Here is a 14,006-nt window from a genome sequence, read left to right on the forward strand (position 1 = left end):
TTCAGGAATCTAGCCAGGAATCTAGCCAGGAATCTAGCCAGGAATCCAGCCAGGAATCTAGCCATTAATCTAGCCAGGAATCTAGCCAGGAATCTAGCCAGGAATCTAGCCAGGAATCGAGCCAGGAATCTAGCCAGGAATCGAGCCAGAAATCGAGCCAGGAATCTAGCCAGGAATCGAGCCAGGAATCTAGCCAGGAATCCAGCCATGAATCTAGCCAGGAATCTAGCCAGGAATCTAGCCAGGAATCTAGCCAAGAATCTATCCAGAAATCCAGCCAGGAATCCAGCCAGGAATCCAGCCAGGAATCTAGCCACGAATCTAGCCAGGAATCTAGCCACGAATCTAGCCACGAATCTAGCCAGGAATCTAGCCAGGAATCCAGCCAGGAATCCAGCCAAGAATCTAGCCTCGAATCTAGCCAGGAATCCAACCAAGAAGCCAGTAAAACTTGTTTCTAATATTGTATGATACAATATTGGTGCCCGAGCGCATTCAAGATGCAAGTAAATTAGGAGATGGAGTGATAAAATCAGCTCGTGTGCAGGTTTTGTGCATTTTTACATGGCAGAATATTGATGTTGGAGGATTAGGGAGGTCTTCATCCAGTAGTGGATTGACCATGGCTGATGATAGGTGCCTTGCAGAAGTCAAGCCCCACAGTGCTCATGGTAATTTTTTGTGTAATAACATAAATTATGCTTGATGAAAATTACAAGGAAACGTTATCCTGAATGAGTTTAACGGAAAGAATAAGCCTGCAGAGACAATACCAGATTGAAACAAGACAAAGAGAGAACAGATTTTTTTTTACTTGAATTGTTGCTCCGAATTGGGAAAACTCACGGTCCACCCTAAACTGCATTCGCACAAACCACGGCAGATGCGGATACCTGATGCACAAATGGAAATTTAAAAACGAACCAGCGTGCGGGTGTAGTCATCCAGTACAGACCGTACAACATTTAACGATGCAATACCCGATCCACAAATATGGAGGAGACATCAGAGCGATAAACTCCGCTGCTCCCGACGCGGTTATCTGGTTTGACCACCTGAATGTGAAATAGTAGTTGTTGCTCTGCATCTAAATCGGCCGTACGAAATAAGGAATAATATTGGGGAAACCGCATTGAATCACAGGGAAGGTGGGCGGTGGGTGAGGGGTGCGCGGATGGGGGCGAGTCATTAAGCGGGCGACTGTCACACTCGCGCTGTCTTTGTGAACAAGCGCTCGGCTGTGACATTGGTCTTGCCCACGGAATGTGACATTTCATAGCGGGCGGGGTTGGTGGGAGAAATCGACCCAAATATTACCCCCCCTGCACGTGTGCGCGTGCAAACACGGATGAGCCTGTGCAGCGCAAACACGGATGATCCTGTGAGCGTCCCCCTGTGAGGGAATCCCATGCACAGGCATCGCTAATTCGCGGCAGGGGAAAGGCATCAACCTCATCTCTTTCAGGATTTTTCGATTGGCCTATTCTTCTGCCATATCCACCACTGGGATCTGCGGCACTGAGCAATATCTGGAATCACGCGAAATCCCCATTGGAAGCTGTTGTATATGGTGACTCTTAAAACACATGACGGGAGGTCTATGACCGACCAGGCCCGCCAGGACCTTCCTTCGCCAAGTAAATCCACTGGCGTTCTCCCTGCACGTGTTTTTCTTTTCTTTTATTATCATAGGTTGCAACCTCTAACGTGCAAAACATTGGTACATATCATAGGAAAAGGAATACATCACACAATACCTACGGTAAGAGATAAGTACATGGAAATGCATTTTCTTGAGTTGGTGTATTACTCTGCAACCGACGAAAATCAGGGCTTTTAATGACCCAGAAAGACTACAGATATCCCACGTCAGCTACCTCCTCAAGAAGAGAAGATGGTCCTGGGTCATCCAGGACATTTGGCAAACCTCGTCCTGAGAGCCCGGTCAACGGGGGTAGAAGAACGGCGTGGATCGCGACGAGGAACGCGTGCACACACAGCAAACGAGGATGTGTGGCGCACACGGGGCAGCGCTAAGCTCGAGATAAGACGATTGATTCGCGACTGTAGCCTAAGCTCACGTGAAATAGACACTCAAGGATAGTCCCTGCCGGTCGTGGAGCATTTACGAGTCGTCGTCTATAACAGCTGTCAAGGGACTTTGGGAGACCCCAGATATTGCACAGTGCTGTAATAAGAGCGGCGTCAGAATGCGCCTCATTTGGATTAACTAAGTACAAAGTTACTGCTCCTTGTCAATCTGTTGCGAGAATAAGGCCTGCCCACACTGTGTTGGTCGTCGGGGGGTTGTTTGGCTCTACTTCACCAAGCTGGTCAGTGGATCTTAATAAAGGGAGGGAGTCCAGGATCGATCCAGATACCACACGCCACTGAACGTATTCGCGGCCGGGAAGGGAACTCAAGTCGCTGGATTCATAGCGCAGTGTGCCAACATGCTGAACCGCCACTAAACCCCCACTGTAAAATGATTTACTTTAGATAATAATGGCCTCTAAGAAATTCGGGATGTTGAGAGGCAGCACAAACATATAGAAAGATGTCTCCAATTTTCAGCCAATCTGAATGGCTACTGTTTGAATTTGACATTTTCAGACATTCGACGTTAATTTTTTTTCAAAATGTAAATAATAGTCGAGACAGATCCTGGTGTTTGCACAATTGTTTTAGAGCATGTTAAACTAGCATGTAAAATGTTGTGTTTAAAATATGTAAACCAGTCCCAGACTCCCCTATACAGTACTCCTCATCATCACCGACATTTCTGTTGTCACTCAAACTTAACGTCTCAAGGCTTTCGCCAGACAACTGAAGGGAGGGCAAGTTTGACGCGATTAAGCGGTGGCAACAACGAACACACGCGCAAATCGCTATACCGAACAGGTCGGATTTCACAGTTTAGTTGTGGCCGATTTTCACTCAGTGCAGTAAATTTCAATTTGGGCCGTAACACCAATACACAATGTACCACTGGCGCAAACGTTAACACCGGATCTTTAAAAGCCTACTTAATAGCACAAAGCACATTTCGGCTGGCGTCTGCCGTGAATTACTGGGCATATGTCGGAAGAAAACCGTGTCGGAGGAGAGCCAGTCTGTTGCTCACTCCCACCTGCTCCCATGTAGTTGGGGAAAATGAATTAAACTGGCAATTCCAAAACGACCACGTGTTACTTAAAACGTGCGGCACATTTGCCCGGAGCTATTCACAGCTCTTAAATTGGTACACGAACACCTTACAACAACATAAAACCCCACTGTGATAACAGCGATGTTCAGCAGGCAACACACGCTCCAATGTCCAACAGCAGAGTACCTAACCGATCTCAGTAAAACCGCCGTCCTGTGACCCTGTGTACACGCAGCGCGAGGAGTATGGTATGGTACTGAAACACGCAGCATACGCTCTGCGCATGGTATGCACACACTAGGACAGCGGTCTTCTGTTTGACCTTACATATACTGGAGCGTGTAGGAAGTGCTGTTTATGAGCACCGATCGTGGCAAGCAAGGCACATGTATGCAGAGGCGCATGCACGTCAGCAAGGAATGTCTACCCGTGGCGACAAAATACCAACGCGGAAGCATTGGACGTCCTGAAACTTTTGGCAGCAGTTTATGAAATGACTGCATACAGTGCCCATGTGAGCCACAGACGCAGTCGCGTTTCCTAGAGACTATATATAAACCTATATTGCCCACAATTAAATCATGCATAATGCCCCTGATTGCATCAGAACTTGCAAAGTAAGCAGGATTTGAGCCTGGACATCGCTTTAATGAGCGACCACCATGCGTATAAGCTGTTGTAGGCTACTGCGGGTCTATGTTACAAGCAGTGCAGCAAAACCCACTGTTGTACTGTGCCTCTATGCTCCCATATCTATGCTGCCCGCCTTCACCAACCCGCACTGACCGGTATGGTGATGGATCATCAAAGAGCCCATATAGTACGACCCGCACAGGCATGCCGAAGGCCCTCATCCAGCAGTGGATTGACAAAAAGGCTGTATACATGTAGGTACTGTATTTACAATTCGTATCCCATGGAACAGTCTTCACTCTGACACCGTGCTGCACGAGAGCACATGCAAGCATGACAGCCTAATCACAGTCCAGCAAAAAGTTTTAGAATGGAACGCGGTCTTGGAAGATAAAAAGTATATAGCTGTCATGTCAACCTTTATGTTAATCTTTTACCCCATCTCTGCTATGTAGGCACGGCAAAACGCCGCATAGGAGCAGGGTAATAGCATGCACGTAGATGTCACGGGTCGAGGGACCACAAAGGACAACGCGATGGGGAATGAATTTGTAAGTGCGGGGCCAGCTTGTGAATTCTAACACCCCGCTCTCAAGAGCTCTTTACCCGGTCGGGGCACAACTGGGCCACTCACGCTCGCTGGGCCGTGATGTCAAGCCATGCGAGCCTCTGCGAGCTTGCAGACACGGCCTGCGTTCAACAACAACAACAAACAACCAGCAGCAGCAGCAGCGATGCCTCCGGCTCAGAAACAGGTCTGCTCACGAACCAATTATGTTTTCGGTGGATGCTCAAAGATGGTCCTGTTCAAATCCCTGGAAAGAATATCGCACCCAAGTACAATCGTAGCAGGACTGCGAGGATGTCTGTCAAAGCCCCAATATTGGGTTGCTCATCTTGTATGGAACTTCCCACCCCCCCACAGCAATTAGTGCTCTCGGTTGCCTGCTCCTGTTCAATAAGTCTCAGCTCGTAACCTTGCCCCTTTGACCATCGCTTTTTTGTAAAATGAAAATACACCCACTGTTCCTGCACAGCGCATCGACACACGAAGACATTTAGACGCCGCAAAAAACGCGCATTGTACTGCTGCATTGCATAGACGCTCTGAACCCGTTAAATGCCACCCAAATGGATTCGGAGTAAACCAGCAGCAGCGTCGACGACCGGCATCACCGCGCAGACAATCAACTTGCATTCGTGTTGTTGCAGTCTCTGGTGCAACGGATGATTTTTACAGGCGCTGCGAAAGTGCGTGATTACGAAGCGATGTTGAGTCTGTCTGAAATACAATGTCCTTGAAATAATGAATTTCTTTGAATGTCAGGTGAGAGCCCGCCGAGATTCAGAATTATTCCGAGATCACCCCCCAACCCACCCACCCACCAGACTTCGAGACACTCACATACAGGAGCGACAGAAAATTTCGTTCAAGGATAACTTTTCTACTTCGGATTCGTGCCGTGACACCGGCACGCAATGGCTTGCTGCTTTTGTTTGTTTGTTAACGAATGCTCACGTTGCACGGGTTTATTTTAACGTGCGCTCCTGCGGCAGATGATCCGGTGAAAAAGAAATAACTTCGGGTAACGATAGCGGGCATCGGCAAGCGTCTGGCTCAAGTGGGAGAGCGCATCGATGCACGCGGCATTTAGGGTACAAGCACGGCGCGTTGATCGTGAAACATTGGACGTGCGAAGAAGACAACCCCCCCCCCATTACCACCCCCATCATCACCACCACCAGCAGCATCAAGTTTCAAGTTTCATTTATTAGGTATAGCCCTGTGAGCCATGCGGCTCTTAAGTCGGGTGCAACCGCAACAAACAAAATTTGAACACAGAACATCTTAAAGCGACAACGCGTAACAGGAACATCCTGGAATAAACCAGCAAATATTCCACACACAAAAAAAACGTGTTAAAACGCTGTGTGCAAAAATCACAATGTGGTGCAAGCCAACAACAACAACCATAAGACATATTCTTGGTTCTTTCGGTAAAGTCACGTAGAAGGGAAACAATAACATAATAAAAATATAAAACAATAAAATTCTCACGATGTTTCGACTGCAACACAAGCAATCATCACCAGGTGTGAAAACCACAGCAAGAAAATTTGAAGAAAAAAAATTATTGCTGTGGTTTTCACACCTGATGATGATTGCTTGCGTTGCAGTCGAAACGTCGTGAGAATTTTATTGTTTAATATTTTTTTATTATTTTATTGTTTCCCTTCTACGTGGTGACTTTACCGAAAGAACCAAGAATATGAATCCCTGCAGTCACGAAAGCTTTAAAATAAAAATTTCACCATGAGACAATTTAGATTAACCATATGTTTTCGCATCGCCAAAATAAAGCTATAAAACGAGACGAGCGCTCTCAAAGCGCCCTGTGCTGTGCCACACGGAATACATTTTTTGTTTTGTTTTAAAACAGCAGCACGGACTTCACGCGATACGACTTAAGTGTAGCAGACAGAGGTGGGGGGAGAGGTTGAGGGATGATGAAGGGAGCGGAGGGATGGATAGATGTAGGGGGTATGGGTGAGGGAGGGGAGGAGAGAAGAAGGGGGGTGATAGAGAGAGATAGAGAGAGAGGTGGCGTGATGGGAGAGGTGGATTGAATCTGTCAGTGAGGACGGACGGATGGAGGGTGGGATGGAAAGAGGGGCGAATGAGGGAAGAGATTGGAGTGATGGCGATGAACGCGTAGCGAGGAAGGGATGGAGCGATGGACGGTGCGTGTGGAGTTGATGGAGGAAGCGTGGCAAGGAGACGGGGATGACACCTGGGGGAAGGGATGGAGCGCATGTTGGTAGCGGGGAGGGATGGAGCGATGGAGGGAGTGAAGAAAACAGCGATTAAGTGAGGTAGGGAAGGATGGAGATAGGGAGAGATTGCGGGGAGGGGTTTGAGGGATGGAGTGATGGACCAAACGATGAAGCGGGGGGATGCTGTAGTAAGGGTTGGAAGGAGGGATTGAGGCTAGGGGGAGGCGACGGAGAAAAGGATTGACGGATGAAAGGAGGAGAGGAAGGGTTAGGAGGGATCGGGGGATTGAGGCGGAGCTGTCAGCCGCCACGTGCTCACTGTATCCACGGCGTGTACAGTGCTACCACTCATCATACTCACTGTAGGGGGAAGCTCTGGGCACTGTTTCATCCCAGACTCACCACCAACTCGCCCAGCGCGACACTGGCACACGCCAACAGAACGCAGTTCACATGAATATTAGCTTCGTAGCCTGACTGCATTTTAGACGGAGGAAGAAGAAAAAAAAGCCCCCCCCCCCAAGCCTAAACCGCGACTAACAATGACGACGATGATGGCTAGGAACGACGATGACAACACGGCAACGGTCAAGCAAAGAGTCAGCGAGCTTCCTCTGTCTCTCTCTGTGTCTCTGTGTTTCTCTCTGTGTGTCTCTGTGTTTCTGTCTCTCCGTGTCTCTGTGTGTGTCTCTGTCTCTCTGTGTGTCTCTCTGTGTGTCTGTGTCTCTCTCTCTGTCTCTCTGTGTGTCTCTGTCTCTGTGTTTCTCTCTCTGTGTCTCTGTCTCTGTGTTTCTCTGTCTCTCTGTGCGTCTCTCTGTGCGTGTCTCTCTGTGTCTCTCTGTGTGTCTCTCTCTGTCTCTGTGTCTCTCTGTGTGTCTCTCTCGCTGTGTTTCTGTCTCTCTCTGTGTGTCTCTGTGTGTGTGTCTGTGTATGTGTATCTCTCTCTCTCTGTGTCTCTCTGTCTCTGTGTCTATCTCTCTGTCTCTCTGTCTCTCTCTGTGCGTCTGTGTGTGTCTCTCTCTGTCTCTGTGTCTCTTTCTGTGTCTCTCTGTCTGTCTCTGCGTCTCTCTGTTTGTCTATCTCTCTGTGTTTCTCTCTCTGTCTATCTCTCTGTGTGTTTCTCTTTCTGTCTCTCTCTGTGTCTCTCTGTCTCTTTGTGTGTCTCTCTGTGTGTCTCTCTGTGTGTCTCTCTCTGTCTCTGTGTCTCTCTGTGTGTCTCTCTGTGTGTCTCTCTCTGTCTCTGTGTCTCTTTCTGTGTGTCTCTCTCTCTGTTTGTCTCGCTCTCTCTCTGTGTCTCTCTCTGTGTCTCTCTCTCTGTCTCTCTCTGTGTCTCTCGCTCTCTGTGTCTCTCTGTGTCTCTCTCTGTGGTCTCTCTCTGTCTCTCTCTCTGTCTCTCGCGCTCTCTGTGTCTCTCGCGTCAGGCAAAAAAGGAGCCGGCTGAAGGAGACTCACGGGGGGTGTCGGATTAAAACCAGACAACATTTTTTTTCCGCTTTCGTTTTGCTGACCAAGAAGAGACGCAGCGAGCTCCCCAAAAATAGCTCATCGTGGCGCAAACCCACCGAGGAGAGAGAGGGGTGGGTGGTGATGCTGGTGGTGGTGGCCCAGCGTCACCCGCAAGGGAGTCTCCTCCCTCGCTCCCCTCCTACTCGCCGAGCAGCAGCAGCAGCATCATCAGCATCATCATCAACAAGAAGAAGAAGTGAAGGATGAAGGGGCTGTCCCCAGCTTCTGCCCCATCGCCATCTCACCAGTCAGGAACCACCGGCGGCTGTCGTCGGCCCCGCGTTAAGATTGATGGTGGCGGGCCAGGGAGGGTGGTTGGTTGGTGGTGGTGGTGTTGGTGGAGCTGTTATGGCTTTGAGAGAGAGGGGTGGGGGGGGGCTCTTCCTTGTGCTGTATAATCGATTCCTTACCCCCCTCCCCCCTTTCCACCACCCTCCACGTTACCCTACTTCAGTTACCTCCACCCGAAGCGCCTCGAGGTGTCACGGCTGCGCTGTCAAATCCGCTGCTGGATGAGCGCCCACCACCACCACCGCCGCCGCGGAGGGGTGCCGTGCAGTGGCGTTACATTTGGTGATTCACCCACGCTGCTGACGGGCAATTGGTGACATTGAGGCGTAGTGCAGTACAACAATGGATCTGTGCGCACTGCTATCTGCTGACAACGAATACATGAAAGCAGCCTACAAACACACGTTGTGTATTATGGAAGTTTCATCACCACCACTACCAACCACCAACCAACCACCCTTGCCCCTACACGAAATGCTACATTGTTATTTACCATGTTTATTTTTAGTTTGGTTTTTTTTTTAACGCGATAGACAAATTGTCGAGCTAAATGAGCGTGCAACGAACAAGACCAATTTACATTTCGTAATTACATTCGGTATCGTTTGGTCACGAAATCCAAATCACGCTGTTGTGATTTGTATTTTAATTTACCAAATTACGCTGTCAGGTTTACCAGGATTGGGTTTCAACCGTCATAAAGCTGTACATCTTTATAAAGCTTGCGACATGTTTGAATGTGACTATGAGACGCGCAGGGAATGTTCGGACAACCAGTTCACGTCTTGTGTTTTATTTCCCTCTTACGGGCCGTCCATAAATGACGTCACGCACCTGGGGGGGTGGGGTCAGACAATTGTGACGATGTGTGTGACGAGGGGGGCGGGGTTTGAGAAAGATGACGTCACATCAAAATAAGCAACTTTAAATAAATATCGAATTGTTATAACACTAATTTTGATCCATTTTCATTATTAACTATTTGATTGTTAAAATTTACTAAGGTCATCTTTTATTTATTCCATGAAGGAGCATTTTGCTTCTCCATGGGAGAATGGAGAAGCATACATTTTGTATTTTTTTTTAACGATTGTTATTAAACATTTTGATTCTAATGATTCTACCAGGGCTTTTCATTCTGTGGAATGAATGTGTGATTGTTATAATTGTACTCTCCATTTTGCTTCGTTCTACTACTAAGTTTCAAGTATTGTTTTTATATTTATAATTACTTTTAATATTTTATAATTATAAGATAATTTCAATAGAATATTCTGAACATCTGCCGTTTTAGTTAGACGTTAAAAAATATTTTCAAGTGAATTTTATGCTAAATTTAAGCTTTCCAACGCCTTTTTAATACGTGTTTTCTCCTACAACATCAGAGTGCAGCACCACATTAAATACGCACTACAATGACAATAGTTTAAAGCGATTTGAAGCATGTTTTATTTTCAAAATGGAAATATGCTTTTGGGGGGGGGGGGCAGAGCTTTGTGACGTCATATTTGAGGGGGGTCTGACTTTTTGTGACGCCGTGTGACGAAGGCGGGGACGGGGGGGGGGTGGTAAAAATCCTCCAAAATCGCGTGACGTCATTTATGGACGGCCCCATTAAACAATTTGACATGTCGATTATGCTGACGATGGAACCTTTAAAGTCACGAGCCGAGCGGCACCAGAGCTGAGTCAGTAGGCCCCAGTCCCTGAGTCAGTCGCCAGGAGCTGCGTGTAATTTAACATCGTTTTAGTGCGGGAGAGAATGCCTCTCAGCTATACCGAAGGGTGGTCTATCTGAAATCTAACCCCTCCAAACGCTGGTTGAGAGTTGAGCGATTCGGTTAGTTATGTCCACTTGGAAACATTGAAATGTATATACATATGAGCACACATTAGGCATCTGCGCTGATACATTCACACTCGCTTTATGTACCAACGCACGTGTTAAGCTCAATGGTACTCAGCATGAGATATAATTTAAAAATATATATTGTATTATATCATTGAGCATATTGCGCAAAAACTGTACATATCTGGGCAATGAATGGTATTTAGTAAGCTGTGCAGGATCCTAGGTAGGGGCTTTGTAGTTTTTGTGTGAAAATAAAAGTGTTTTTGGACAGACACATGGACAGACATCAATAGGCTCGCAGTGACGCCGTCACCATTGCTCCATTTATGACTTCTTCACACTTCGGGATAATCGCCTGATGAAGCTGGTTGTAATCACCAGCAAAACGTCGTACTCGAATTGTTAATGTTGTAGCTTTACTCTCCAACACACCAGTGTGCTGAAGTTGTAACTAATTGACACCTTTTGTTTACGTGACAAACCTTACGAATTGGCTATGTAGGGCGGTCGCGGGTTTAACGACACATTTATATTTACGCGATCTAACCCAAACAAAACCTTTATTATGGTTGCAGGAAGTTGCACAACAGGGTTGCTTCCAGTGAAGAGACAGGCTGTACTTTCATGCAGCGATCTGCTCAGCGATTTGTAGCCGTGTATTTCATGAAAGGACACGTTCCCAAACTCTGATTGGTCGTTACCTTCCTGAATACGCCAATTCATTTCATTGTTTCGCGACCACTAGCTCAGATGTGGACAAAGCAACCAACTGCAGGAGATCACGTTGCGTGATTTCGTGAGCGATTTGGGTGAGCAACTGATTGCTCAGGTGTGGACCCCTTTTAGAAGACTGTCGGCTCCCGGATCAATTCATTGGTGGCAACACAGTGTCTGTTCGGAATTTGCCTGAGGTGCTAAACAAACCCCACCGGATACAGTAACAATATTTTGTTTTCTGCACTGAATACTGCATTATATCTATTGTATTTTTCTCAGGGCATCCTTGGAAAATACACTTGTGTCTCAATAAGCTCTCACCGCGTTATAGAGACTTAAGGGGGCTTTCCTGGATACACTTTTAGAGCTGCACTCGTTACGAGTGTTCACACTGCCCTCTCATGGCCCTTCACCCTTTTTACTTCTTGTGTGTGTTTTTATTTTTAACACTCAACTACAGTGCACAACAATGGCACAGTGGTTAGTTAGCACATTGAGCTATGAACCCCCCCATACATGCAGCTCAATTCCCAGCCACGGCTCACATCAGTGGCGATATCTAAACTTCCGTACTCCTGGGCCAACTCTCTTCACCAATCCACACTCACCAGCCGAATGTCAAACAACTACCATGGCCAACATAGCGTTGGGGGAGACCTTCATCTAGTAGTGGTTTGACAAAAGGGGTTAAAAATTAATCATCGTGATTAAATCCCAATTGTACGATACGGAGTCACTGTGAGAAAAAAAGCACTGTCCCTGTAGAAACTCCGAGTCAGCAAAGCTTCATGTGCATGTTAGGTTAAAATGCCCCATAACACAAGATAACTTTCTTCTGAAACACTTCAATGGCAAGCACTTCAATAGACCTTTTTGTGCTACTCTGTGGTCCATAAGCCTGATTTGTTTTTAAAGAAAAGCTTGCAGAGATAGACTCTGCTGATTGAATCATCATCAACCATAATCTCTCCAATGTTGGATGAAGGCTTCCCCAAGCCGTTGCTATCAGCCACGGATGGTCGTGCAATGTCACAAGCTATCTAGTTCCCACAGACACGAGCTGTCCTCATCGCTTCATCTCTGCGGTGGACGTCTCCCTGCAACCCCCCCCCCCCCCAGGCATTTTCCATTTTAATAAACCAATTATACTCGGTTATTGATAATTGTGTCCAAACCATCAACTATTTATAAATGAAAAGCATATTGAAATCACGAGTGGCTTAAATCAGTGTATATTACAGCGTGTATCACCGCTCAGAAATATTGACATTGACAATAACAAGAAACGTAAGCTGAAATGTTCCCAAAGGACCATGCAAAAATGCATGCTTGGAATAACACTGAGATACAAGGAAGAGAACCACATGGATTCGAGAACAAACGCAAGTGAGAAATATCTAATTGACTTGAGAAAATAGGCTTTTGGAGGAAGGACGCGCCTCTCAAGGAGTGACGGTAGGCAATCAAGACAAACGACGGAGTCCAAATGAGGAAGACGCCCAAGAGGACGTGCACCGTGTAGATGGAGTGATGGAATTATCTCGTGTGCGGGAGCTAGATCGTTGCTTCGCAAATCCGTGAGATATGGTGACGGCTTGGAGTGGCCATAATCCAGCAGTAGATGGCTGCTGCTGCTGATGATGGATGTAGCCCGGATTCAAACATAGGTTCCGAGCTCAGTGGTCCTGGCTTGCGTTGTCACAAGTTACCAACAAACCACCGCGGCCAGTGCTCAAATTCTAAAATACTCCGGGGCGACAGCCAAATAAACATCTCATCATCAGGGCATCTCTCCTGGGGTCCGATAGGCTGGCACCAGGGGGGAGTCTTCCTCACTCACGCAAGACGTCACATCGCCCTGTCACCAACACAGGAAGCGCCCATCCCCAGGCTCCCAGCCACATGGGGACTTTCCCTGCGTCTGTTCGCCTCCGCCTCCAATTGTCACTGGGTGGCCCAGATTGCCACTGCCCCCGTCGGGCGAATTCGTTTGGTGGGGTACACCCTCCCCTCCCCTCCCCCCAACCCCACCCCACTCCCATATAAAATCCGTTTCCTTAACGAAAACCCATTTGGCTACTGCGTCTGTTTTTGTGGCGGTACTGTATTGCTGTCCAGTACGATTTCAGGTCGTACTGCGCGTTGTCCGATGTTCTGCTCCGCGTGCTGGAGGCTTCTTCTCCCGACACGTGGTGCGAAACGCCAAAACAAATCGGAGAGCAAAATCCCATTATTTCCATGAAGACCAAATGTTGCCCATTTATAGGCTGTGATGTGGTTTATATTGCTTTTTTATGCTCTAAAAATATTGGTAAAAACCAGTATAAATGGAAAATAAACAACTGAATTAATAGGAAATCGTAAGCCAGTTCTGAAACATGCAATCCAACGCAACAGTAATTGCTGGACAGTCCAGTACGGTACGAAATTTAGACTGCTCAGCATTTGGCATTTTTTCCAAAGCGTCGGGCCCACCTTACAATAAGCCGGTATCGCTTTGCTGTTCGTCTTTTGATCTTAGGGTATGCGAATTTCTTGTATTTTTATGGGTTTCCAAAAATCCCGGTTATATCCAGACAACGTTATTTCGAGGGCACACTATATACACAGACCTCCTGTACCGACTCCCCAGAAGGGTGCACTCACCTTGGAGGAAAAAAAAAATAAACTCTATCGTGCGAAATGCTTCATTGACATGTCCTGAGCAAAGGTGATAAAGCCGCGATTGCTCTGGGAAATGAGTACTAAAGCTGTGGGAAAATATAACAGGCTGACAAGACCAGTCAATCAAGGGAGCCAGAAATATTTTATTAGAATTTGCCTACGGACTGCATGCACAATGACAGCCAGAAGTCCACACAGAACATAACACGTGTGCAGTGCATTTTATTTTCTCAGTAAATGAATGGACATATTTACTCAGCACGGCCAGTCACGATACTGTATTTGAAAAACATTAAATTATAAACTCATAAATGTAAAATCGTATGTCTGCTCAAATGGGCACGGGGTGGTCCTAATCTCTGTTAGCAGTCTTGAGCTAGTGGTGGAAACTCCACATTCCCATGGGGAACCACCAATTGG

At 47.0% G+C, this 14,006-nt stretch overlaps 1 protein-coding gene across 4 annotated transcripts in view; it reads right to left on the bottom strand.

Moving 5' to 3' along the window:
• The window catches only part of LOC116953516 (transcription factor HIVEP3-like), a 116,583-nt gene that overhangs the window by 60,428 nt on the left and 42,149 nt on the right, over nt 1-14,006 (bottom strand). For 2 of the 4 annotated variants that reach the window (XM_032973823.2, XM_032973813.2), the window contains exons 1-2: nt 8,009-8,611; nt 6,918-6,980 (exon numbers count right to left, since the gene is read on the bottom strand). The exons of 1 other annotated variant lie outside the window; for it this stretch is intronic. The gene's annotated coding sequence lies outside the window, so the exon portion shown is untranslated. Of the gene's footprint in view, nt 1-6,917; nt 6,981-8,008; nt 8,612-14,006 lie in introns of those variants that run through there. One more of the 4 variants, XM_076073998.1, reaches the window with a different exon arrangement.

Source organism: Petromyzon marinus, chromosome 3 (assembly GCF_048934315.1).
Source record: "Petromyzon marinus isolate PM22_M1 ecotype Great Lakes invasive population chromosome 3, UKy_Petmar_22M1.pri1.0, whole genome shotgun sequence".
NCBI lineage: Eukaryota > Metazoa > Chordata > Hyperoartia > Petromyzontiformes > Petromyzontidae > Petromyzon > Petromyzon marinus.